General features: G+C 38.1%; 1 protein-coding gene across 1 annotated transcript in view; it reads left to right on the top strand.

Moving 5' to 3' along the window:
• The first annotated feature begins 13,534 nt into the window (after window positions 1–13,534).
• The window catches only part of LOC106869289 (uncharacterized), a 76,326-nt gene continuing 64,037 nt past the window's right edge, over window positions 13,535–25,823 (top strand). The window contains exon 1 of the mRNA XM_014914961.3: window positions 13,535–14,103. The gene's annotated coding sequence lies outside the window, so the exon portion shown is untranslated. The remainder of the gene's footprint in view (window positions 14,104–25,823) is intronic.

Below are 25,823 nucleotides of genomic sequence, written 5' to 3'. Positions count from 1 at the left end.
GTAAAATTTTTTACATCAATGGAATTTTCTCGATCTGAACTTTCCAGTGCAGTAATTAGATTTTTAAAATTCCGTTTACTTTGTGTGATTTAAGGGAGATTTGGCTGTTGTTTCTAGCAACTTTTATATTTCATCCCTGTTACTTGAAACACCATTCTTACACACGCGCTCAACATAAAAATATAGAGAGTAAAAGTAAAAGAGGGAGAGAGAGAGAAAGTGATACATACAACGTCATAGATTAAACTTTCATCTCAGTATTCTTTACCTATTTTTCATAACATAGATACGTAAAAACACACACAACCACACATACATGACCTGTGACAACAACATACACATTGCTCTCAATCTCTATTCATTTCTCCCCCTCTTCCTCTCTCGCTCTCTCAAACGTATACACGTGGAAGTAAACAATCATTCACATCGTGGTATATTTACAAAACATTGATGGCATAACTACAGAGTTGTATCCCCCAAATTTGGAAGGTCATAACTTTCATAAAAATGAATATTTTTTCATGAAATTTTCTATGCATATATTATTTATTATGTAGATTCCAAATATACAAAAATTTTCGGTGAAAGTGTTTTGGAAGGGGGTGGGGTACAATATTCGGAAATTCCACTTAAATTCCTCTTAACTTCCAGGAAAATGTATATTTTTTCATGAAATTTTGTACAAATGTACCTTGATGTATGTACATTTCAAGCATGTAGGAATTTTGAAGGAAACAACTGCAAGTTATTTTTGAGAAGTGTTCCCCACTCGGTGGTGTTTCGGAGCAAGTCGTTAATATTTGTTTCATTTTTCTCTATTATGTGCTTATGTGCATCCTTAGATTTCTAATGAAGTAATAGGCAGTAAAGAGAAGCAGTCATAAGAAAACTTTTAACTACCCCTATTCCTTTCTCTCCCCCTCTCTATCTCTTCCTCTCTTGCTCTCTCAAAAGCATACACGTGCAAGTACACAATCATTCAGTAAAATATAACTCATGTTCGTCAATGTTTTGTAAATTTACCAAGATTTTCACTAGGGTGTTAGGGTTAGGGTTTTAGGGTCAGGGTTAGGGTTTAGGATTAATGTTACGGTTACGGTTTTTAGGGTCAGGGTTAGGGTTAGGGTTTAGGGTTAGTGTTAGAGTTAGTGTTAGGATTAGGGTTGGGTAATTGTGCGGGTGTTAATCTGAAAAATTACAGATATGTGAAAAGTACCGACACTGCCATCTATTATAACTTTTGTTGTTCTGCTTAATATATACATAGATTATGCCTCCAAAGAAGAGAGTTTGCTGGGGAAAGACAGCAACCAGTTTAAAATGACAGCAACAGACTGCAGTAATGCACCACATTCCAGAAGCTATTTTGAACATAATGCAAAATGGTGCATCAACATCTTCTGCCCAATCTGATAGAATTCTGGCAAAACTGTGTAGCAACAGATCGCCAGCAATTGCTTCATCAGAAATTGCCGTCCTAGCTCCTGCTAAAAGTGATTACCTTGCTATGTATAATCAGGGTAGCGCAAAAAGTTGTTTTGCACAAGCATTTCTATAGCCAATTACACGGATGAAATTTACGTATGCTTAATAATTTTACGCAAAACAGCCTTCAGACTTCCCCTATTAATTTCATCGTCTTTTGAATTATGAACATATTTACATCATAAGGGTTTTTTCGTTGTAAGGCTTTCTTTTTTAGTTGATTTTCAGCTAGCAAGACTTATCGTAGATGGCATAATAAGTCACAACCGGACAAGGTCAGGTTATACTGCTAGTTATGTTTATAAATATATATGAGCTTTTAAATAAGTTCTCCACCAATAATGGTGCTTTCATACCGATGGGCTTGGTAAAAATTATTAATCGTTAATTGATTTATTAATTAATAAATTGATAATCCTTTACCCTTTTAATTTGTAATATATATATATATATACATGCAGGAGTGGCTGTGTGGTAAGTAGCTTGCTTACCAACCACATGATTCCGGGTTCATTCCCACTGCGTGGCACCTTGGGCAAGTGACTTCTACTATAGCCTCGGGCCGACCAAAGCCTTGTGAGTGGATTTGGTCGACGGAAACTGAAAGAAGCCTGTCGTATATATGTATATATATGTGTATGTGTGTGTGTATGTTTGTGTGTCTGTATTTGTCCCCCCAACATCGCTTGACAACCGATGCTGGTGTGTTTACGTCCCCGTAACTTAGCGGTTCGGCAAAAGAAACCGATAGAATAAGTACTAGGCTTACAAAGAATAAGTCCTGGGGTCGATTTGCTCGACTAAAGGCGGTGCTCCAGCATGGCCACAGTCAAATGACTGAAACAAGTAAAAGAGTAAAAGAGTAAATATATATATATAAAAATATATATTGTCTGACTAAACTTTTCAATGTTATTCCCTCGCATGGTCACAGTCCACCGATTGAAACAAACAAGATATGATGGGCTTCTTTCAGTTTCTGCCTGTCAAATCCATTCATATGTCGTTGGTCATCCTGGAGGCTATAGAAGAAGACATTTCCCCAAGGTTATTGTATTTGGGTAATTTCAACCAATCAACAACATGAACCAAACTGAACAGATCCCAAACACTAATCACACAATTCTCCCCATCATCTCAAAAGCACCTCCAATTCTATTCTTTCCCAGTCACCACATACCTAAAGAGGGACCACTTACCTTGGTTTTGGAGAAGGACAACGGGACTGAAGCTGAAACCATGTGGTTGAGCTGTAGACTTCTGAACGACATATTTACATAACACTCAAATGAAAATACATTACTGTAGCAGAAACAAAAAAAGCAATAATGATATTTTAGAGAAATTTGTCCTTCTCCAAAACCAAGGTAAGTGGTCCCTCTTTAGGTATGTGGTGACTGGGAAAGAATAGAATTGGAGGTGCTTTTGAGATGATGGGGAGAATTGTGTGATTAGTGTTTGGGATCTGTTCAGTTTGGTTCATGTTGGTGATTGGTTGAAATTACCCAAATACAATAACTTTAACATGAAATAACTTCTAAAATACCAAATTTTGTCAAAAATGTTCAAAGTAAACCATGTTCTGTGTGAGACATTCCACCAGTATACAAAATTTCAAACTGTTTAGTTAAAAAAAATTGATTAAAATGTCTGTGAGCCAAACTGAACAGATCCAAGAGTTGTTTAAGTGGGATGTATGGTGTTCAGTTCGTGTGGGTGGCAGATATTGATGAATGTGGGGTATTAGCGGTGGTGAGAGTTGGATGTGAGTGCGGTGATAGGGAGAGGAGAGATTTTTGCCAGTAAAAAGAAATTAAAAATGCAACAAACAAGCAGTGAGGTTCTGTGAGAATAGTATGAGAAGGTTCACATATAGAAGAGGAAATTTGGAAAGTGGAAGTGATGAAGAATATAAATGAAATAATCATTTGTGAGGTGTGTGTGAGGGAGTCTATGCATGCGTGTGTGTGTGATCGTCCTCATAATCATTTTACATCCGTTACCCTATGTTAATGTGTGTGTGTGAAGTGTATGTATTGTATTTGCGAGTACATATATACATACATACATGCATATGTATATATGTGTTTATATATTTGTATGTATATGTATATATATATATATATATATATGCACACACACATACATACATATATACGTATGAATATGTAAATATGTATATATGTGCATGTGTGTATGTATGTATGTATGTGTGTACGTCTGTATATATGTATGTATGTGTCTATCTATCTATCAGAGCAATATACTAATACAGTACTTGTGCTACGTCCCCACATTTGTTTTTTTTTTCTTTTTCTCTGTGTTGTTTGAATTGACTATACACACACACACTATATATATATATATATATATGGTGGTTGTCTACTCCTTAAACAGAGTTTGACCACCTCCTGCACCTACACCTTAGCCCTTTCATGGCGTCTGATGTGGCTTTTTAAACCAGACAGTGTTTTGAAAAAACACCCACACAGATTGCACCTCTGATTTGCACTACCAATACCTGCAAGTAAGTTCTGCTCATTGTGGATCCTAACATGTCTTTTAAGACCCCCATTGGATTTGCAAACCCTCTGGCACACACCACATTCAAACGTGTGCACAGACATATAATCAGAATAGCTGGGTGAGGTTTGTTTTCCATGGGTTCGCAGGTGAGATTTGAGGCCAGCCAAGGACAGACATGGTCTGTCACAGACTGTGCACACAAAAAGGTCCTTGTCATTCACCTTCTCAGTCTTCACCTTTTTCCTTAAATGTCTCTTGAGCCCTGCTTGCATCATCCTGGCCTCTTCAAATGCTTTCACTCCACTCCACACCCTTGTTCGCCATCCAACATATATATATATGTGTGTGTGTGGGGGGGGGGGGGGTGTATATATACACACATACATACATACATGCACACAGATACATACGAGAAGACAAGAATGAAAATACGTCCACATCTAATTCTAATTTTCTTTTTGTCAGTAGGAGGAAACAAATTTGAATTCTGACCTCAAAACAATAACTACAACACTACCAACAATATCCAAAGATAGCTTTAATCTTATTCTACATCTATGTTAAATATTTCTTCTCTCACTGACCTTTATTACCTCTGATCTGGATCCACTTCCTGTCAACCTCAAATCATTTATTTCAACACAAGAATAAGACAGCAGTCTCATGTATTGTTTTACTCTTTTACTCTTTTACTTGTTTCAGTCATTTGACTGTGGCCATGCTGGAGCACCGCCTTTAGTCGAGCAAATCGACCCCAGGACTTATTCTTTGGATGCCTAGTACTTATTCTATCGGTCTCTCTTGCCGAACTGCTAGATTACGGGCACGTAAACACACCAGCATCGGTTGTCAAGCGATGTTGGGGGGGACAAACACAGACACATATACACAGGCATACATATATATATATACATATATATGACAGGCTTCTTTCAGTTTCCGTCTACCAAATCCACTCACAAGGCTTTGGTCGGCCCGAGGCTATAGTAGAAGACACTTGCCCAAGGTGCCATGCAGTGGGACTGAACCCGGAACCATGTGGTTGGTAAGCAAGCTACTTAACACACAGCCACTCATGTATTGTTTTTTCATTTTTTTTTAGTATTTTAATTGTTTCACCCTATGCTCAGAACACTGAGTAGAAGAAAGATATCAACAGGAATAGCAGCTGTAGAAATAACGATGATGACAACGACGATGATGACGATGACGATAACTATAATAATCCTTTCTACTATAGGCACAAGGCCTGAAATTTGGGGGATTGGGGAGAGTCAATTACATTGGCCCAGGGCTCAACAAGTACTCATTTCATCAACCCTGAAAGGACAAAAGGCAAAGCCGACCTCGGCAGAGTTTGAACTCAGAACATTGAGATGAACAAAATGCCACTAAGAATTTTGCCTGGCATGCTAATAATTCTGCCAGCTTACCAATAATAATAATAAAAATAATAATAATAATAATAACAATAACAACAACAACAACAACAACAACAACAACAACAACAACAACAACAACAACAACAACAATAACAATAACAATGATAATAATAATAATAATAATAATAATAATAATCAATACAGTAAACATAAGAGCACCACAGCACATACCCAAGGCGCACAGAGATGCGCTCGGTAGTGAAGTGAAAGCACGTTATAAAAATAAAACTACTGAACAACAACAACAATAATAATAATAATAATAATAATGATAATAATAATAATAATAATAAGAAAGATAGACGCAAATAGGCCAGACATCATACTGAAAGACTTCAGACAAAAATCATGCCTCCTCATTGATATGACTGTCCCAATCGATATAAACGTATCTGTCAAGACCTACCAAAAACTGAGCAAATATAAAGATCTTGAAATAGAAATTAGCAAAATGTGGAATCTGAAGACGAAAACAATACCTATTGTCATAGGTGCCCTGGGAATGACAGCGAAACGGGCTGATTACTACCTAGCTCAGATACCAGGAAACCCCAAAATGGCTGAAGTTCAAAAGATAGTGCTCATGGGAACTGCCCATATCCTACGTAAAATACTGTCTATGTGATCTCAAATTTTAAAGCAAACACATAATTTTCTTATGGTTTCTTAAACATTCACTTGAACAAAACTGTACAAATCCAAATATATGGTACCCTAGGCATAACACCTACATAAACTTCTAACTTGTTGTCTCTTGAGGTCTCTGGGTGAGACTTGGATCCAACTTGTACAAATGCAAAACAAAAGTCAAACATAAAATAATAATAATAATAATAATAATTATTATTGTTATTGTTATTAAAAAAATATATATATATATAAATGCCCTGATGCAGCACCAGGCAGTGGCTCTCATGGCTTTTGATCTTAATTGATTGGAAGTGGTATCATGTACATTGCTTTGTCTTGGTATAAAAGATGGACTACAGCAAATATTTTGCTCAGTATCACAAATTTGCTTGTCAGTTGTTTAACCTTAACCAGTTGAGCATGTCCCTTGGTGGCTGACAATATGTGCATCTCTGATCATGAGCAGAAGTAGTGGGGGAGTATCATAGCCATGTGTTGAGAGGAATTCTTTGGGATTTGAATATTTCACCTTTGGAAACATGGGTGTTTTGCTCAACATCCTTAAAAAAACCTTAGTCAGAGACATTTTGAGTGGGATGGGGAACCCGACCTGAAGAAAATTCTAACTGGGCCCCCACCTGTGAGTATAGGGTTCCTTGGTTGACCCTATTTGGAGTTTCTCCTATATCAGGAGGACTACCTCGTTCATGTTATCACATATTTTGTATACTATGTGTACTTTTATCTCATTTCACTGTCTTTTCCATTTCTTTCCCCCATCCTTTATGTAAGTCCTCACACAAACTGTTGTCTGTCTTTGTGATGTCCCCCTCATCTATGCCCCTGTGACTAATAAAAGATATTGTTATTATTTCATATAGCCACAACAGATTAAACTGTTGGAAAAAATATAAAACAATATTCAACATGTGTGTGTGTATGTACTGTATCTATATCATCATCATCATCATCATCATCGTTTAACGTCCGCTTTTCATGCTAGCATGGGTTGGACGACTTGACTGAGGACTGGTGAAACCGGATGGCAACACCAGGCTCCAATCTAAATTTGGCAGAGTTTCTACAGCTGGATGCCCTTCCTAACACCAACACTATATATATATATATTCAACATACTCACACACACGATGGGTTTCTTTCAGTTTCTTATTTCTTTATTGCCCCCAAGGGGCTAAACATAGAGGGGACAAAGAAGGACAGACAAACGGATTAAGTTGATTACATTGACCCCAGTGTGTAACTGGTACTTAATTTATTGACCCTGAAAAGATGAAAGGCAAAGTCGACCTCAGCGGAATTTGAACTCAGAATGTAACGCCAGACATAATACCACTAAGTATTTCGCCCGGCATGCTAACGTTTCTGCCAGCTCGTCACCTTTTCTGTCTACCAAATCCACTCACAAGGCTATGGTTGGCCCAGGGCTACAGAAGACACTAGCCCAAGGTGCCATGCAGTAGGACTGAAGCTGAAACCATGTGGTTGGGAAACATTTTGTCTGTCTTTATGTTCTGAGTTCAAATCCTGTCATCTTTTCAGGAATGATGAAATAAGTACCGGTTATGCACTGAGGTTGATGTAGTCCATAAGCTCTTCCTGCCAAATTTTAGGCCTTGTGCCTATCAGATATAAAAATATTGGCCCGTAAATACATTAAATTTTTAAAATTTTCTAAAAATGGAGGAGTGTGAATATGTGCCAGTTGGGGGCAGCCCTTGTGTTTTCTTATACAGTCTTATATAGCAAACTCCGAAAGTGCCACCCCCATAAAAGTATTGTCCAAGGCAGACGGCCCCAACCACAGACCTCTAGCTATGTTACTGGTAACAAGTCCAAGGTCTCCAGAGAAAACCTCAGTGGCCTATTTGGGGGGTTATGGCCAACATGTTGCTGATCTTTGCCTTTCAGTCTTATAAAAGAAGGATAGACTGGATAACATCATCATCATCATCATCATCATCGTCGTTTAACGTCCGCTTTCCATGCTAGCATGGGTTGGACGATTTGACTGAGGACTGGTGGACCAGGAGACGACACCAGGCTCCAATCTGATTTGGCAGAGTTTCTACAGCTGGATGCCCTTCCTAACATAGTTATTAAATATGCTGTATGCAAAGAAAGAAAGAAAAAACGATGGAATGGTCATAAAAGGAATATCTTTTATCAAAAGGTCTGCTGGATCAAAGGTGATTTGGAGTTAAACAACAATAACAACAGCATCAAACACTGCCACCACCTCAACCACTAACAACAACAACAAAAAGAAAACAGCAACAGCAACACATCACTCACTACCAGTGAGGCGCAGGAGTGGCTGTGTGGAAAGTAACTTGCTTACCAACCACATGGTTCCGGGTTCAGTCCCACTGCATGGCACCTTGGGCAAGTGTCTTCTACTATAGCCTCGGGCCGACCAAAGCCTTGTAGTGGATTTGGTAGACGGAAACTGAAAGAAGCCTGTCGTATATATGTATATATATATATATATATGTGTGTGTGTGTGTGTGTGTGTGTGTGTGTGTGTGTGTGTGTGTGTGTGTGTATGTGCGTGTTTGTGTGTCTGTGTTTGTCCCCCCCAACATCGCTTGACAACCGATGCTGGTGTGTTTACGTCCCCGTAACTTAGCGGTTCGGCAAAAAAACCGATAGAATAAGTACTAGGCTTCCAAAGAATAAGTCCTGGGGGTCGATTTGCTCGACTAAAGGCGGTGCTCCAGCATGGCCGCAGTCAAATGACTGAAACAAGTGAAAGAGTAAAACAGTACCACCATAACTCACCACCACCACCACAAACAACAGCAACACATATCAACCACTGTCACCACTACCACCATCACTAACATCGGACACATCAGTCATCATCGTCACTACCGCCCCAACTACGGGCATCAGCATCAACATCAACATTCACCTGTACCATTACCGCTAACATCAACATCATGTACATCAATCACCATCGTCAGCAACGCAAATACGTCAATCATAACCACCGAAAGTACATCAGTCATCGTTTACCAACAAAAACATAACATATAAATCATTACTACCACCATCACCACCAATACCACCACCATCAACAAGATATGCATTCATCCCATCGCCACCGCTGACTACAATATATCAATACACCCTACCACCATCATTATCACCATCAAAACAATACACACGTCAATCACCACCACCAACAACACCAAACAACGTAGTCATCAATCAACATCACCATTAACAGGAGAACAACCATAAATCAAATATCATCGCAGACAACAACGTCAACAACACGCATTAAATATCTCAACCAGTGTCATCTCTAACGACATACGCGTAATTCATCACCAGAAGCACCAACTCGCATTAATCCTTATATATACAACACCAAATTTGAGATTAATCGTTACTATTTCCAGCACAAACAGCACAGCGTAGCGAGAGGGTGTACTGCACGCTACAGCCATTGTGTTTACCGCCTTACCTCTCATCGGTAGTGGTGGAGGGGCTATACAGGTTTGTACAGTGATGCTCCTGTAGAAAGTCGCCCAGGGCGAGCCGCCCCAACCTGTTAACCTCGCTACTTACTGGTCACAACCAACAACAAAGTACACACGACAATTACTACTGTCGCCACCACCAGCAACAATGACAGCCTCTGTGCGTTACTACCAAGGACCCTTTTATTTAAATAATGAATTTTTGCACTGGATACCCCCTAAATAAATACGAAGTGAGTTATGGTGGTTTCGAATTTTGGCACAAGGCCAGCAATTTCAGGGGAGGAGGTAAGTCGATTACACCAATCCCAGTTCCCAACGAATTCTTATTTTATCATCCCAGAAAAGATGAGAGGTAAAGTCGACCTCGGTGGAATTTGAACTCAGAACGTAGACGGACGAAATGTCGCTAAGTATTTTATCCAGCGTGCTAACGATTTTGTCAGCTCGCAACTTTTATAAACTGATTATATTCCTCTCTACTATAGACACAAGGCTTGAAATTTTGGGGGATTGGGGATAGTCGATTACATCGACCCCCAGTGCTCAACTGGTTCTTATTCTATCGATCTCAGAGGAATTTAACTCAGAACGTAAGACGGACGAAATGCCGCTAAGCATTATGCCTGTCGTGCTAACAATTCTACCAGCTCACTGCCTTATAAGCTGATTATGTTGACAACATATTCGTTTCCTCAGTTCCAATGCTTTTAGTTGAAAGACATGCGTAACTGAATAATTATAGCTTGGTATAATTAACTACGTAGTCTTGGGTCTTTTAAATGGATTTGGTAGATGGAAACTGTGTAGAAGCCCATTTCGTTTGTGTGTGTGCCCCCTTGTCCAGACATCATGTGATATAAATAAGCATCATCGTCTTTCGGGAAAACCATATCTAGCCAAGAGGAAATATAACTGTTTCGAAACAGGCGGGGGTTAGCGACAGGAAGGACATCTCGCCGAAGAAAATCCGCTTCACTACATTCCATCTGATCCACGAAAGCATGGAAAAGTGGATATAAATTGATAATAATGAATGATGATCGTAATACTGCAGCCTTTTAAAATTTTGAACCCAACCAAAAGGTCAACAATAATAAATAGCTTTGTGGATTCCAGATTCGAAACTGATGCTCTATCGTTTGAGCTTCTGAAATAGGATCCAAATCACCCTCAAATCATACTCTATCTTTTTTTTTAAAGGGGAGAAGACATACATTAACTAATGTCCAAGATGCCTCTAAAAAAGACCGGTTGGTTAGAGTAGGAATGCATCAATCATCGGCATCACTGGTTAATGTTAACATCAGCTACAGCAACAATAACATTATAAGAATCAGCGGCATCACCAACAAAACCGCATAAGAGTGTCTACCTGCCTACTGGAAATATAAAGATGGGGCAGTCACAGCTGGAATGCCGTGAACCGTAAGGTCTGTTCAGCAAAGTCGTGACCTGCGTCTAACTACAACACTCACATCAATCACTATCCCCAGCACCATCAACTACTACGAGGTAACGTCTTTGATTACAAGTCTACTGGATCAGTGCAAACATTGGACTAAACACCGCCACCACCACCACCACCACCACAACAAGAAATCCCAAATATCAACATTAACCCAATTCAGCTGCAACATTTATACGAACAACACATCAATCACTGTCAAATAGTTTTAGCCACTCATCAGAACGATGAAACAACAGTTGTGTGACTAGAGACATCAATATCGTTGAATGACTAGATGTGTTTATATATGTGATTATCACGAAATGTATTTTGTCGCTGGCTATGTGTGTGTGTGTGTATGTGTGTAAACTAGCGTAGCTAGAGTGTGTGCTGCCCCGGACCCCACAAAAAACACATATTGCCTACAACAGATCCAAAGGTGGTGCCCCTTTAAAAGTACTGCCCGGGATGGACCGCCCCTACCGCACCCCGCTACGCTAGTGTGTGTGTGTGTATATAAATATAAATATATATATATATATATATACATACATATATATGTGTCAGTGTGTGTGTATATATATATATATATATATATATATATATATATATATATATATATATATATATATATATGACTATCAACATGTGTACATGTTTGTCCATAAAGCTATATTTGTGTGTCAATAAAGTTCTTTTTATGTCTCCTCCTCCTCTCTGGTTGTCTTTTAAACGCTCTAATCTTTTTCGCAAACTTTTTCCTTTTCCTCTTAATCTCTTTTTCTTCTACTCTTATTTCGCCAAAGTTTTTCACCCCCCTCCACCTTCTCATAATAACTTAATTCGGGGAGATGCTTCTTTAGATTTCTTCCTCCTATCTTCTCTTGACACCAATAAATTTACCGTTCCCCCCCCCTGAACTCTCTCTCTTTCTGTATAGCATACACTCACTCTTTCTTTATATATATATATATATATTTTTTTTAAAGCCGCCAGACGAGACTACGCTAGACATAGTTTACCGCATTATTAACACTATCAGAACTCACTGGCAGCAGCTTCTCTTCGTTCGACTATCTCTCTTACTCTCACTTTCTCTTTCATTCGTAAAATACCATTCTTTCACTTTCTCCCTATAATTTTTTAAACTCTTACTTTGGACCCTTTTCTTCCTATCTTTATTCTCTCGTACCACTCTCTTCATATCGTTAATTTGTATCCCTATCTCTCACTCTGTTTTACTCGTCTTATCCCCCATCATTCTTTCTACCAATAATCTCTCCTACTATTCCTCCTTCAAACGTTACTTTCTAACACTACCCCTCTCAATGTTTTTTCTTCATTCCTATTCCGCTTTCTATCAATAATTTTTCCCTCTTCCACTACCCCTCTCTCAAACATTAGTATCTGTCCATATCCCTCTCAGTGCTTTTTCTCATTCCCACTCCTCTTCCCGCCAACTATTTCTCCTCCTGCCCTCTTTCAAACGTTACCCTATCTTTCTCAATCTTTTTTCTCATTCTCGTCTCCTTTTTCTACCAATAATTTCTCCCACTACCCCTCTTTCATATCACTACTTTCTCTCTCCCTCTCTCTTTCTCTCTTCCTCTGTCTACATTTTTCTTAAAATCGCATTTTTTATCCCCAGTTCTTCCTTCTTCGTCTTTTTAAACTTTTCTCGTTATCTTACACTTACAACTCTTATTTTCTTTAAACTTGTTTTGCTTCTTCTACTTATCGGTAAAAGTTGAACTTCTCTCTCTCTTTCTCTCTCCCTCTTTCTCTCTTTCTTTATCTCTCTTTCCGTGCTTGCCTCTTCTTTCATTCTCAGAAAAACCCGCCTGATTCGGCAGCAGCAACACCAGAAATAACAGCACTCCTTGTTACACTACATCACCACCATCACCACCGCCACCACTATTATCTCTTCTTATCATCATTATCATTGTCATCTTCCATATTTCACAAGCTGCAGCAACAGACACAGCCCTTCTCCGTCTGCCCCTTTATCCTTCTCCTTCTCCTTCTCCCCTACCCATTATTTTAGTTAGATTTAGCAGCAAGCTTCAATCTACACAGAATTCTTGCCTCTTTTTTCTGTCTCCTTGTTCATCCATTATTAGCAGTGGAGACGACAGCAGTGTGCACAGTTTTTTTGTTTCTGCATTCTGACAGTCTCTCTCTCTCTTTCTCTCTCTCACACATACGCAAAAAAATACACACAGACACACACACACACACACTCATGCACATACACACATTCTTCTGTCTCAATGTACAACACAATAGCAGCAGCAACAGACTGTACTGTTCACCCACCCCGAATTCTCCTCCCATTCTTTTACTGTTTCTCCCCCCCCCCGTTCCTCCCCCTCACTCTTCTTTTTAAAACGGTGACGGCGGCGATGGCACCGATAACAGCAACAATAACATTCTGCAGTTTTTCCCCGTCATCCTCCATCTCTTCTACAATTTAACTGAATCCTTTTCTATCAGCCTCTCTCCTCTCCCCTTTCTCCCTTCCCCCTCTCTCTCTCTCACTTTCCCTCTCTCTTTCATCTCTCTCTCTCCTTTCTTATTTCAAGATAGTGACAGTGGAAGTGGTGTCAGCAACAATACTCTGCAATTTACCCACTCCTTCACATCTTCTGCTATCTAACTATCTAAACCTCCTCTCTCTATGTCTCCTCGTTTTCTGTCCTCCCTTTCTTTCTCTGTTTTCCCTCTCTTTCTATTCCAAGATAGAGTGGAGGCATTCTCAGCATCAGCAGCAGCAGCAACAACAGTCTACATTACTTTCTCCTCCTTGTTGTTCTTTCTCTCCCTCTCTCCGTCTCTCTCTCTCTTACTCCCTTCATTCACTAGTCAGAGTGACAGTGGAAGCGGTGAACAGCAGCAGCAGCACCGCGTGTTTGAAAATCATTGTTTTTACGGAGACAACAAACGTACGATGAAGCGATGAAATGATTCCTTTCGTCGCCTCTCTCTCCTCTTATGGAGCGCACATGCCTCCAACATGACGTATTTTGTACAATGGCTCTCATTCTGGATACCTCACAACATAGTAAGTTGACCAGCTCTGATTATTTTTTTAAGGGGAGCTTCCTCCCCACTACACTTTTTTGGGGTACATTTAAAATATTGGTTCATATTTTTACTTGGAATCGAAGTTTCAAGAAATGAATCGCTTCAGGATTCTCAGTTTTACATTAGTTTCACTCTATATCAATGGTTAATGACTATTTTCCAATTCTAACGTACATCTCTCATACATTTTCTCTTTAATGTTCATATAAAGGTATAACTACACAAGTGTATCCCCACCCCCACCTACGACTTTGTTCCCTCATACACACACACACACGTGTATGTTTGTTGCTTTAAGATCATAATTTTTTCTTTCACTTTCTCTTGCGTATGGGAAATGGTTTCACTCTGGCATTATATATGTGTGTGTGTGTGTGTGTGTGTGTAAACACCCGCCATTTCTATCTATCTGTCTATTTCACATGCCGAAATGTGTTTCTAGATGTTGCCCGAGCATAATGGTATAATGTTATATATATTTACTCAAGTTTATAGTTTCATCTTGTACACCGTTGTTTCACATATTCTACATTAGTACCATTTTTACCCTACTTGCGCATATACCTCTTTATATCTTTTATAGATGCATTTATATTTATATAACAGATATTTACATAGTTATACATACCTATCTGTATAGTTACATACATAATTATTTATGCATATGTATATTAACGACACAGACATTCGTACATATGTATGTATTTTGTCATGAGGACACCTACATTGTCTACATACATTTTTATGGACTCTAACACCTATCTTTATCGTCAGACCTCGTAAAAGGTAAACCAAAACTCCACCTACAATAAATAATTAATATCTTTGTTTTTATTCATCTGTCTTTCTCTGTCATTTAATGTTTCTGTTTAAGTAATTATCACCATCTGTTTTAGCTGTTTTTTATGATAACTACAAATGCAACACAGCTCCCCCCTCACTTCCTATTAAAACCATCTGCTTCGATATTTGTCTGGTCTCCCCTCATTTCAAACCCACTTCCCACCTTTTGACGTCACATTTACACACAGCTTCATCATCCCCCTTTCTCGTTCGTACTGTCTCCTTCTCTCTCTCTCTCCCTAGCTCTGTCTCTTTCCATCTCTGTCTTTCTCTGTCTCTTTCCACCTTTGTCTCTCTCTCTCACATGTTTTCATGATGAGAAAAGGAACCGACAATTTTATACAGACGTATTTTCTACATCCTCTTTCGTCACAAGAAAATCCCATTGAATGATTTGTTACTTCCTTTGGTCATCGTCACTTGTCGAGATCAACAGTTCAGTAATAAGAATAATGACGTTTTCTTTTATTAAACAGAGAAAAAAAATTAATATTAATGATAATGGTTTGTTCCGTTGTCGTGTTTTCTCTGACAGCTCTGTAGTACTTCTCTTAACATCTAGTTGCACAATCTACGTTACTATATTTGGACAGATTCATTTTGGTAGAGAAGGAGACTTGGGAGTTGTCGGAGATTCACAAGAGATTCTTGTAGCTCAAACCCGTCTCCAGCTTGCCTAAATATCTTAGATTGATGACTTCCTTCGTCTATACATCAGTCTAGCTGCTGCCTAATATTCAGCATTACCTGTGTGTGTGTATATATATATATATATATATATATATATATATATATATATATATATATATCAATTACATGTCTCGAGCATTGATCGGGTAGGCCTAACTCGAGAAAGTACTCAATGCGTTTCTGATGCAGAATCGATATTTCTTTCATTAATTAGTCGATGCCTGACAACTGTACAATTCTTTCAACACATTGTTGTATTTCTTTTAAATGCTAACCTTTGGAAAAAATGCAGTTAATATCTTGAAATAGTTGTAATAGATTACCTACTTAATAAATTTTATATGTAATATGTAAATATATCTATATAAGGTTCAAAATTCAAGGAACCTTGGTCATCTTAACGGTTGTCTTCAACAGATAATTTCGACCAAGAAACCATAGAAATGATTGAACATCGTTTAGCTTACCTGTCATTAGAACTAGTCTACGCACATTTACGAGTTTGCTTGATTACCAAAAAAACATAACCCATGACATCTACTTTAGCGTACCTGTCGAACATGTCATTATGTGCCGTTCAAGATTTCTCTCAGTCATATTATTATTATTTTTTATTAATCACAGAAGTTACAAAACTTTTCACAAGATTCATTGACTTTTGCTTTTAGACTGACCACGTCTTAGTTTCGTGTATAAATTATAGGAATTAGACAAACCCCATCATTTACATATATGTAGAACAAAACGACAAATTAAATTATTGACTTGCATATATATATACATACATTAGATGCTCAAAATATTGGCACGAGTATATACACCATTATTATAGAGTCAAAACCTATTTAATGCTCATTCATACGTCGCGTGTCTCGTTTCTTATGCTTGGATCGTTCCATTTACTGTCATCATTAATGGTGGCAGCAAATTCTCAAGTTTGCTTCATCTATAAATATTATTGGAACCATTTGTCTTTCGCCATTGACTATTATTACTAATCTTAGAGAACTGTCATCTACTATGTAACTGCATCTAGTACAAATTAACCCCCCCCCCCCCCCCTCTCTCTCTATCTATCATATATATATATATATATATATATTGCCGTTTATTCATATTCTGGTAAGTGGAATGTTTAGTTATGGGGGTGTTTCAGGGATTGCAATGAAATGGAGTGTAAACGGTCCCCCGTTACCCTTCACAAAAAATTTGGTTAATCTAAGTACCACCTTAAAAAATGATGACTATATAGTCTCTCTCTCTCTCTCTCTCTCTCTCTCTCTCTCTCTCTCTCTCTCTCTCTCTCTCTCTCTCTCTCTCTCTCTTTCAGTAGTCACTTGACTCCCATTTCCATATCTCTCTATCGCACTCACTCTCCCTTACGTTCATACATCTCTCCCCCTCCCTTTCTCTGGATACTCCGTATTTGTCTACATGGCCCTTTTCTGATTACCCTACGCACCTCTTTGGTTACTTCTCATTCATCTACACGCTTTCCTATGTAGTTGGTCTTGGAATGTAGCTCCCAAGGGTATCAACTTATATCCAGTGAAGAAGGCAGAGCCCATGTCCTGTAGGGCCTTTGAAACTGGTGAGAGGAAGATAATCCTCAATCAGGATTCAATACTAAAACAAATTGAAACAGCTGGAGGACTCTGGTCCCACATTCATTTCACTTGTATAGTTCACTAGTATAGTGAACTGAGAGAGGAAATACATGCAGTAGATTTGAACTAGTGAACCTCTGAATAGATCGTGTGACACCTTAGCCATCTGTCTTACCATTGTATCTTATTTAACCCCATGTCAACCCATGTTGATCACAAATTCAAAAACATTCCAGCTGTAGCCATTCTTTTTTTTAGTATCTATGACACTATTTCAAGTGTCCCCCCCTTTTTTTTAAAGCTGTGTGATTCAAGAGGTTTTGATTTCTGTTTCTAACAGGTCAAGTAAACACATATAAATTCTGCAGACTGTCAAGTCAGGGGCTTTCAAAACTGGAGTAAATTTGCTGATTCTGAAATACTCTTTTACTCTTTTGTTTCAGTCATTTGACTGCGGCCATGCTGGAGCACCACCTTTAGTCGAATAAATCAACCTCAGAACTTATTCTTTGTAAGCCTAGTACTTATTCTATCGGTTTCTTTTGCCGGAACCATGTGATTAGGAAGCAAGCTTCTTATTTCTTTATTGCCCACAAGGGGCTAAACATAGAGGGGACAAACAAGGACAGACAAAGGGATTAAGTCGATTACATCAACCCTAGTGCGTAACTGGTACTTAATTTATCGACCCCGAATGGATGAAAGGCAAAATCGACGTCGGCGGAATTTGAACTCAGAACATAAAGACAGACGAAATACTGCTAAGCGTTTCGCCCGGCGTGCTAACGTTTCTGCCAGCAAGCTTCTTAGCACACAGTAACTCTTGTGCCTATATATACATTTTCTTTTCCAGTTATAATTTTTTTTCAAAAATCTAAATTTATCATCATCATTGTCATTTGACATCCATTTTTCTATACTTGCATGGGTCAGACAGAATTTGTTGAGGCAGATTTTCTATGACCTTTCCTGTTACCAACCTTTGTTGCCAAGAAGGTAATTATTTCCCATGGCCAGATATGTTTTTCCATAGAAGCGTAGAAATGAACAACATTATTAACATAATTTGTGTGACAATGATTTTTTCATATACAACCATCACATGATGTAAAGACAAGAGAATGCTTTCACACACACACACACAATGGCCTTCTTTCGGTTTCCATCTATCAAATCCACTCACAAGGCTTTGATTGTCCCTGGGCTATAGTAGAAAACACTTGCCCAAAGCGCCACACAGAGGAACTGACTGGAGTCTACATGGTTGGGAAGCAATCTTAATAACTATACAGCCACACCTGAAGTTGAAAAGAAAATTTGAAGTAGATCTATTTTCTGAAGAAGTTCTAATTGGTTTTTTTTTCCTTCTGCTTACTTTACATTTTAATTGTTTGTATTGTATACTCTTTAATTACTGTGTAATTGATGCAGTAAGCTAATTCAGAAGACTGGGTTTGGTTCAGATATTCATCTTTAGTTCATAAATATTTGAAATAACATTATATACTTGACGTAAATTAAGATTAGTTTTCTTTTCTTGGGTTTAGTTCACCATTTAACAAAACATATATTGTGTCTGCTACAAACTGGAAGAGGACCTCAAAGAAAGGCTGATCCGTTATAGCCAAAAAATGAGAGAGATTATTTAATCCTTTAGTGTTCAAATTACTCTGTCAAATGTAAAACTTATTTATTCATAATTGTTTTGAATTAATAATATATTGTCTCATAACTTCGAGATTTTGATGCTGTTATTGTCTATTTTTAGAATGGCATTGTAGGGTAGGTGTGAGAGGTTAGATCAGGCCAGTTTGAACATAAAACCGAAGAAATATCTTGGCCAGATATGGCCGGTTTAAACACTAAAGGGTTAATTCTATAATAACAGGTTTATGGCTCATTCTTTCCACCTTTCAGATTTTCACATGTCAGCCAACATAGCAAAATTAAACAAGCACTTAAAAAACAATGATTCAGGCATAAAACATTTATTGTACAAAGAAGTATGACTGAGACAACAAGGGGGCAGAGCTGGTGACTGTCAAGGAGAGTTCATTATTTGTACTTGTCACTCCCTGATAGTCTGATGCAAAAGAACTATTTAAGGATTCATAAGTGTTGAAACATTGAGTTTTCTGAGGAATCATTTGATCAAGGAGGCTTGGATGGATACTGCTAGTTTAGGCACAAGGAGCAAGGTATCTTAACAATGCAGTAGATTCCTTACCATTAGAGAATTTAACAGCCTCTACTTAGGGATCATATTTACTCTGGCAGTTATGACACTTCCGAAACACCTTGTTACCCAAAGAAGGGATGGACTGCCTACTTGAAGATTTACACTGATAGATAAAAAGACATCCATGTGGGGTACAATTTGTTGAAGCTGAGAGTAGAGAACAGATTGAATGGAATGCATTAGGAAGAACTAGTTCCCATTCTGAAAATTTCAAGTGTTGTAATTTTATGGCCAGTGTTATTGTTCTCCAAAGGATTCTATTATATTCTTCTGTTTGTCCATTTTTTAGTGGATTGTAAGAGTTGGTCTGCTAGTAGATATACCTCAATGGTGCTAGAATGGTTGTAAATCCTCTCACATGAAAGATGTACCATGATCCGAGTAAATATGCAATGACATTCCAAAAATTGAGAAGAATTTTGATAAAGACTTTATAATAGTTTTGTTAGTCAAATCTACACTGTGGAAAGCAAAAAGGAACCTCAAGAATTCATCCACAATGGTCAGCAAATATCTTTTTTTTTTTTTTATATATATATATATATATATATATATATAGTTGAGAGCTCCCTTAAAATCAAGAACTAGTCTCTCAAAAATCTAAGTACCTTGAGCAGATATTCATCATCATCATCATCATTTAGCTTCTGCTTTCCATACTGGCATGGGTTAGACAGTCTGACTAACTGGTAAGTTGGAGGGCTGTACCAGGTTTCAGTCTGATTTGACATGGTTTCTACAGTTGGGTGCTCTTTCTATCGCCAATGTATTGTATTATAAAACCTTTGTCTTTATCTCAGTGCATGTAGAACATATAGAGATCAGTCTATTGATTTCCTCTACAGAATATAGATTTCTGGCATGCACAAAATGAAGCATCATAAGGATGACACAAATCCTTATGTAGTCTATCTTATAGTACATCGATATCTGACTTCACAGCACAAATCTGAAGCAGTGTGACAGCAACAGCATTGTCCTTTCATCATCATCATCATCGTTTAGCATCCGCTTTCCATGCTAGCATGGGTTGGATGATTTGACTGAGGACTGGTGAAACCAGATGGCTGCACCAGGCTCCAATCTGATTTGGCAGAGTTTCTACAGCTGAATGCCCTTCCTAACGCCAACCACTCTGAGAGTGTAGTGGGTGATTTTACTTGCCACCGGCACCTGGCCTATAAATGGTATCATACCAAAAACAGGAGAGTTCTATATGCCAAAGATTTATTTTACTGCTCTGTCTATCATTAAACATGAAAGCAACTGATTTCTGATTTGTTACCAACAGGAATTGGTAGTAGAGTTGAGTAGTATCTCTACTTCTTTAAAGATTCTACAATAGAATAGGCTTGCTTTTCCACAGAAAATTTCTCTGCTCACAAGCTGAAAGTGTTCTTTACTAGAAAACTATTGGGTGTCTTGATTGATATAGGGTGGCAGCGTGGAGGTGCAATGGCCCAGTGGTTAGGGCAGCGGACTCGCGGTCATAGGATCGCAGTTTCGATTCCCACACCGGGCGTTGTGAGTGTTTATTGAGCGAAAACACCTAAAGCTCCACGAGGCTCCGGCAGGGGATGGTGGCAAACCCTGCTGTACTCTTTCACCACAACTTTCTCTCACTCTTTCTTCCTGTTTCTGTTGTACCTGTAATTCAAAGGGTCAGCCTTGTCACAGTGTCACACTGAATATCCCCGAGAACTACGTTAAGGGTACACGTGTCTGTGGAGTGCTCAGACACATGCACGTTAATTTCACGAGCAGGCTGTTCCGCTGATCGGATCAACTGGAACCCTCGACGTCGTAAGCGACGGAGTGCCAACAACAACAGGGTGGCAGCAGTGGCATGATCTGAAGCATCAGTCTCAACCACCTGTAGTACAGTAGGATCAACAGCTTTTACACCAGAGTTGACAATGTCTTGCTTTAGATGCTCAAAAATAGTGTAGTCTGGCTAGTGGCATATGTTGGTCAGCTATGACCAGTTTAAATGCTCAAGGGTTAATTTCAAAAAAGTTGCCAGATGTTATGCTTTTATTTTCTTACTTGTTTCGGTAATCTGACTGTGGCTACACTAGGTACTGCCTTGGAGAGTTTAGTCAAACAAATCAACTAAACGTGAGATTTATTCCATCACTCTTTTTGCCAAACTGCTAAGTTACAGTGATGTAAACAAACCAATGCTGGTTGTCAAGTAATGAAGGGACAAACACAAAGACATGCACACATAGATACACACACACACAACAGATTTCTTTCAGTTTTTGTCTATTAAATGCACTCATAAAGCTTTGGTTAGCTTGAGGCTATATAGTAGAAGACACTTGTCCAAGGTGCCATGCACTTGGACTGAACCCAGAACCATGTGCTTGGGAAGCAAACTTCTTACCACACAGCCATGCCTGCACAGGTATATGGAATGTAAAAGATTTGAAAACTTTAATATAGAGATTGATAAAATAAGTAGCAATCTCATAAGTTAACCCTTTTGTTACCATATTTCTATTAACACATGCTGCCTTTGTTTCAGTTTATTTTAAAAATATTGAAGAATTTAGTAAAATAACTGATTATAAGCTGGGATCTGGAACAATTTAGCATAAATTTTGATGGAAGATTATAATTTAGACTACTTTAAAACAGTAAAGTTTGTCTTAGAACCTGAGGTAGTCTCAGGTAGATTGGTACTAAAAGGGTTACCCTTTATGTAACTGACTAATGATCAAAGCCATTCCAGCCATGAGCCCCCCCCCTCCCCAAGTTGAACAACATTACCTAATGTCTCCCCCTTAAGGATAGCATTTGTTAGTTGGAGGTTTAGCTTCTACTTTTAGCAGTTCAAACTGCCATGTAGATGTTCCCTCTTTAGCATGACTAAATGGCAAACAGTAATATGCTGGGGTTGGTTATATTGGCTATATTCTATTCACTTAAAAGTGAAAAAAAAAAAAAAAAAAAAACAACCCATCTTTGTGTTCAAGAAACAAATTATTATAGAGCACATGCTGACCTTGTTTCTTGTCTTTTATTTTAGATTATTAAATTATCATAACATTTAGGATAATGTCATATTGTAATGTTGTGTTGTCCTGTTAATTCATCTATTGTATTGTTTTCGCTGTATGCCTGACCAAGCATATATTTGTGTTTGAGGTTACAACAAACATCCCTTTACGCAGAGTAAATAATTATACTTTTGTAACATGGTGAACATAATATGAAAATAGATGTGCATCTGCCAAAGTGTCGTGTATAATTTTGTTTGCCAGTAGAGGAATATAGGTACTCAATTAAGTAATTCATTAGTATAATAGCAAATGCATACATAAGAATTGGTGATGTTTCATTTAATAAATGACTTGAGCTGCATATATATTTTTATTTTACTTTGTTCCCTAGTTGAGGTTCCTATTATATAAATTACCAAGTTGTCTCTATGCCATCACTTAACCTTTTAGAAACAGCAGCTGAATCTTCTTCAAAACATTTCGTACTGTGTTAAAAATGAAAGGATACATAGAATGATGTAGTTTTCGATACACTATGCCTGAATAGGACTGAATGGTCACAGCTGAAAGGTGTCAGACAAGAACTGGGATGATTCAATTGACTGCTCCTCCTCTTCTTAAATTTGTAACATTAGTAGAAATCAATAGTATCAAAGGCAAGATTTTGACCACAGACTTTTCACAACCAATGTAGAGAGAATCATTTCATGGCTACTGTAAATAGAACCTTTTCATAGTTGTTTTGTATATATAAAACACTTGGACAATATGTGTGTATTACTCTTTTACTCTTTACTCTTTTACTTATTTCAGTCTTTTGACTGTGTCCCTGCTGGAGCACCACCTTTAGTCGAGCAAATCGACCCTAGGACTTATTCTTTAGAAGCCTAGTACTTATTCTATCAGTCTCTTTTGCCGAACCGCTCAGTTACGGGGACATAAACACACCAGCATCGATATTTGGGGGGATAAACACATACACACATACATATATATATACATATATACGACGGGCTTCTTTCAGTTTCCGTCTACCAAATCCACTCACAAGGCTTTGGTCGGCCCGAGGCTATAGTAGAAGACACTTGCCGAAGATGCCACGCAGTGGGACTGAACGCAGGACCATGTGGTTGGTAAGCAAGCTACTTACCACACAGTCACTCCTACGCCTATAAGATATTCTCATACTAACTCTTTCTAATTTTGACACAAGACCAGCAATTTTTTGAGGGAAGTGGGGAAACTCAATTACATCAGTTTCGGTGTTCAACTGGTTCATGTTTTATTGACCCTGAAAAGATGGAAAGCAAAGTTGACTATGGCAGCATCTGAATGCAGAACATAAAAAGCTGGAAGAAATGCTGCATAGCATTTTGTCTGATGTGGTAATGAATCTGCATATTTACCACCTTATATATTATAATAATGGGTTCAATTAGATCAGCCCCAGTGTCCAATTGGTACCAATTTTATCAACCCCCAAAACATATTTGAATGTAAAGACAAAGGAAATGTTAAGCATTTTGCCAGCTCATTGCCTTTAGAATGTATTATATTCGTAACCCTTTCTACTATAGACACAAAGCCTGAAATTTGCAGAGATAAGACTAGTCAATTACATCAGCCCCAGCCTTGACTGATTGAGCCTGAAAGGATGAGAGGTAAAGTCAACCTTGGTGGGATTTGAACTCGGAACAAAAAGCTGGATAAAATGTTGCTAAACATTTTGCCCTCCATGCTAATAATTCTACCAGTTCACTGCCTCTAGAATGTATTGGGTTATCCTATGAATAATGTGGGTTTTTTTATTTTTTCAAAATTAAGATAAACAAAATTCATTTTTTAATATAAAATATACTCTCCTTCATTTTCTATAATGTTCTTCCATCCATCTGGTAGACTTGCAAGGCCCCTCTTCCAAAATTCACTTGTCCATGATGAAAAATACTCCTCCACTATTGTTCCGACCTCGTCTACAGAATTCATATTTTTTCTGTCCAAATGATTTTGAAGACTGCAGAATAAATGATAATCAGATGGGGCAATATGTCCAGCGAATATGGTGGGTGGGGCATCGTTTCCCATTCAAACTTCTCCAGCCTTTGGAATGTCATCCTTGCTGTATGTGGTCCAGCATTATCCTGATGGAAGAACACCTTCCATCTTGAAACCAAAGATGGTCGTTTTTCTTCTAGTGCTGACTTAAGCTGCTCAAACTGCCTACTGTAGATCTCCTTTGTTATTATTTGGTTTGGGTTTAAAGGTTCAGAATGGACTAAACCTTTCATATCCCACCAAACAGATAACAACACCTTACGTGGGTGAAGACCTTCTTTAGCCTGGGGTACCAGTGTTTCTCCTTTCCTTACCCACTGTCTTATGCACTTGACATTTTTATAGAGAACCTCTTTCTCACCATCAAGTTCATTAGTCCACACTATGTTTTATGACAAATAAAACAATATATTCATCGTTGTATTGTTGACAGTCATAACACCCAACATTGGCAATAACCACATGGCCATGCCTGTCATTATTGTCACATTAACTGTGTTCCATTTTATTCTTATAATATGATGATGATGATATTGTAGCAATAAAATGGAACACAGTTAACGTGTCAATAATGACAGGCATGGCCATGTGGTTAAGAAGCTTGCTTCCCAACCACAAGGTTTCAGCTGAAGTCCCCCCTCTGGCACTTTGGACAAGTGTCTTTTATTATAAACTCAAGCTAACCAAAACTTTCTGACTGGATTTGGTTGATGGAAACTGAAAGGTACCCATTGTGCGTGTGTATGTGTATATAATATATATATATATATATATATATATACACACACACACACACACACACACACACACACACACACACACACACACACACACACACACACACACACACACACACATACACACACATATATATAATGTATGTATGAGTGTGTATACGCTTATATATATGTGCATATATATATATATATATATATACGTATGCATACATATATGTATGTGTGTATGTACGTGTGCTTATGTATGTGTGTGTATACACGTTAAAACATATCTATCTATCTATATATATATATAAGCGTATACATACACACAAACACATATATATATACATATGTATACACACACACACACACACACACACACACACACACACACATACACACACACACATACACACACACATATGTGTATAGGTGTGGATGTGTGGTTAGAAGTTTGCTTCTCAACTGCATGGTCTTGGGTTTAGTTCTATTGCATTTTACCTTGAGCAGGTTTCTTCTACTATAGAGCCCTGGGT

This window comes from Octopus bimaculoides, chromosome 11 (assembly GCF_046866305.1).
Source record: "Octopus bimaculoides isolate indiv1 chromosome 11, ASM4686630v1, whole genome shotgun sequence".
Classification (NCBI taxonomy): domain Eukaryota; kingdom Metazoa; phylum Mollusca; class Cephalopoda; order Octopoda; family Octopodidae; genus Octopus; species Octopus bimaculoides.
The sequence above is the reverse complement of the archived record's forward strand: the minus strand, read 5'-3'. Positions and strand labels throughout refer to the sequence as shown.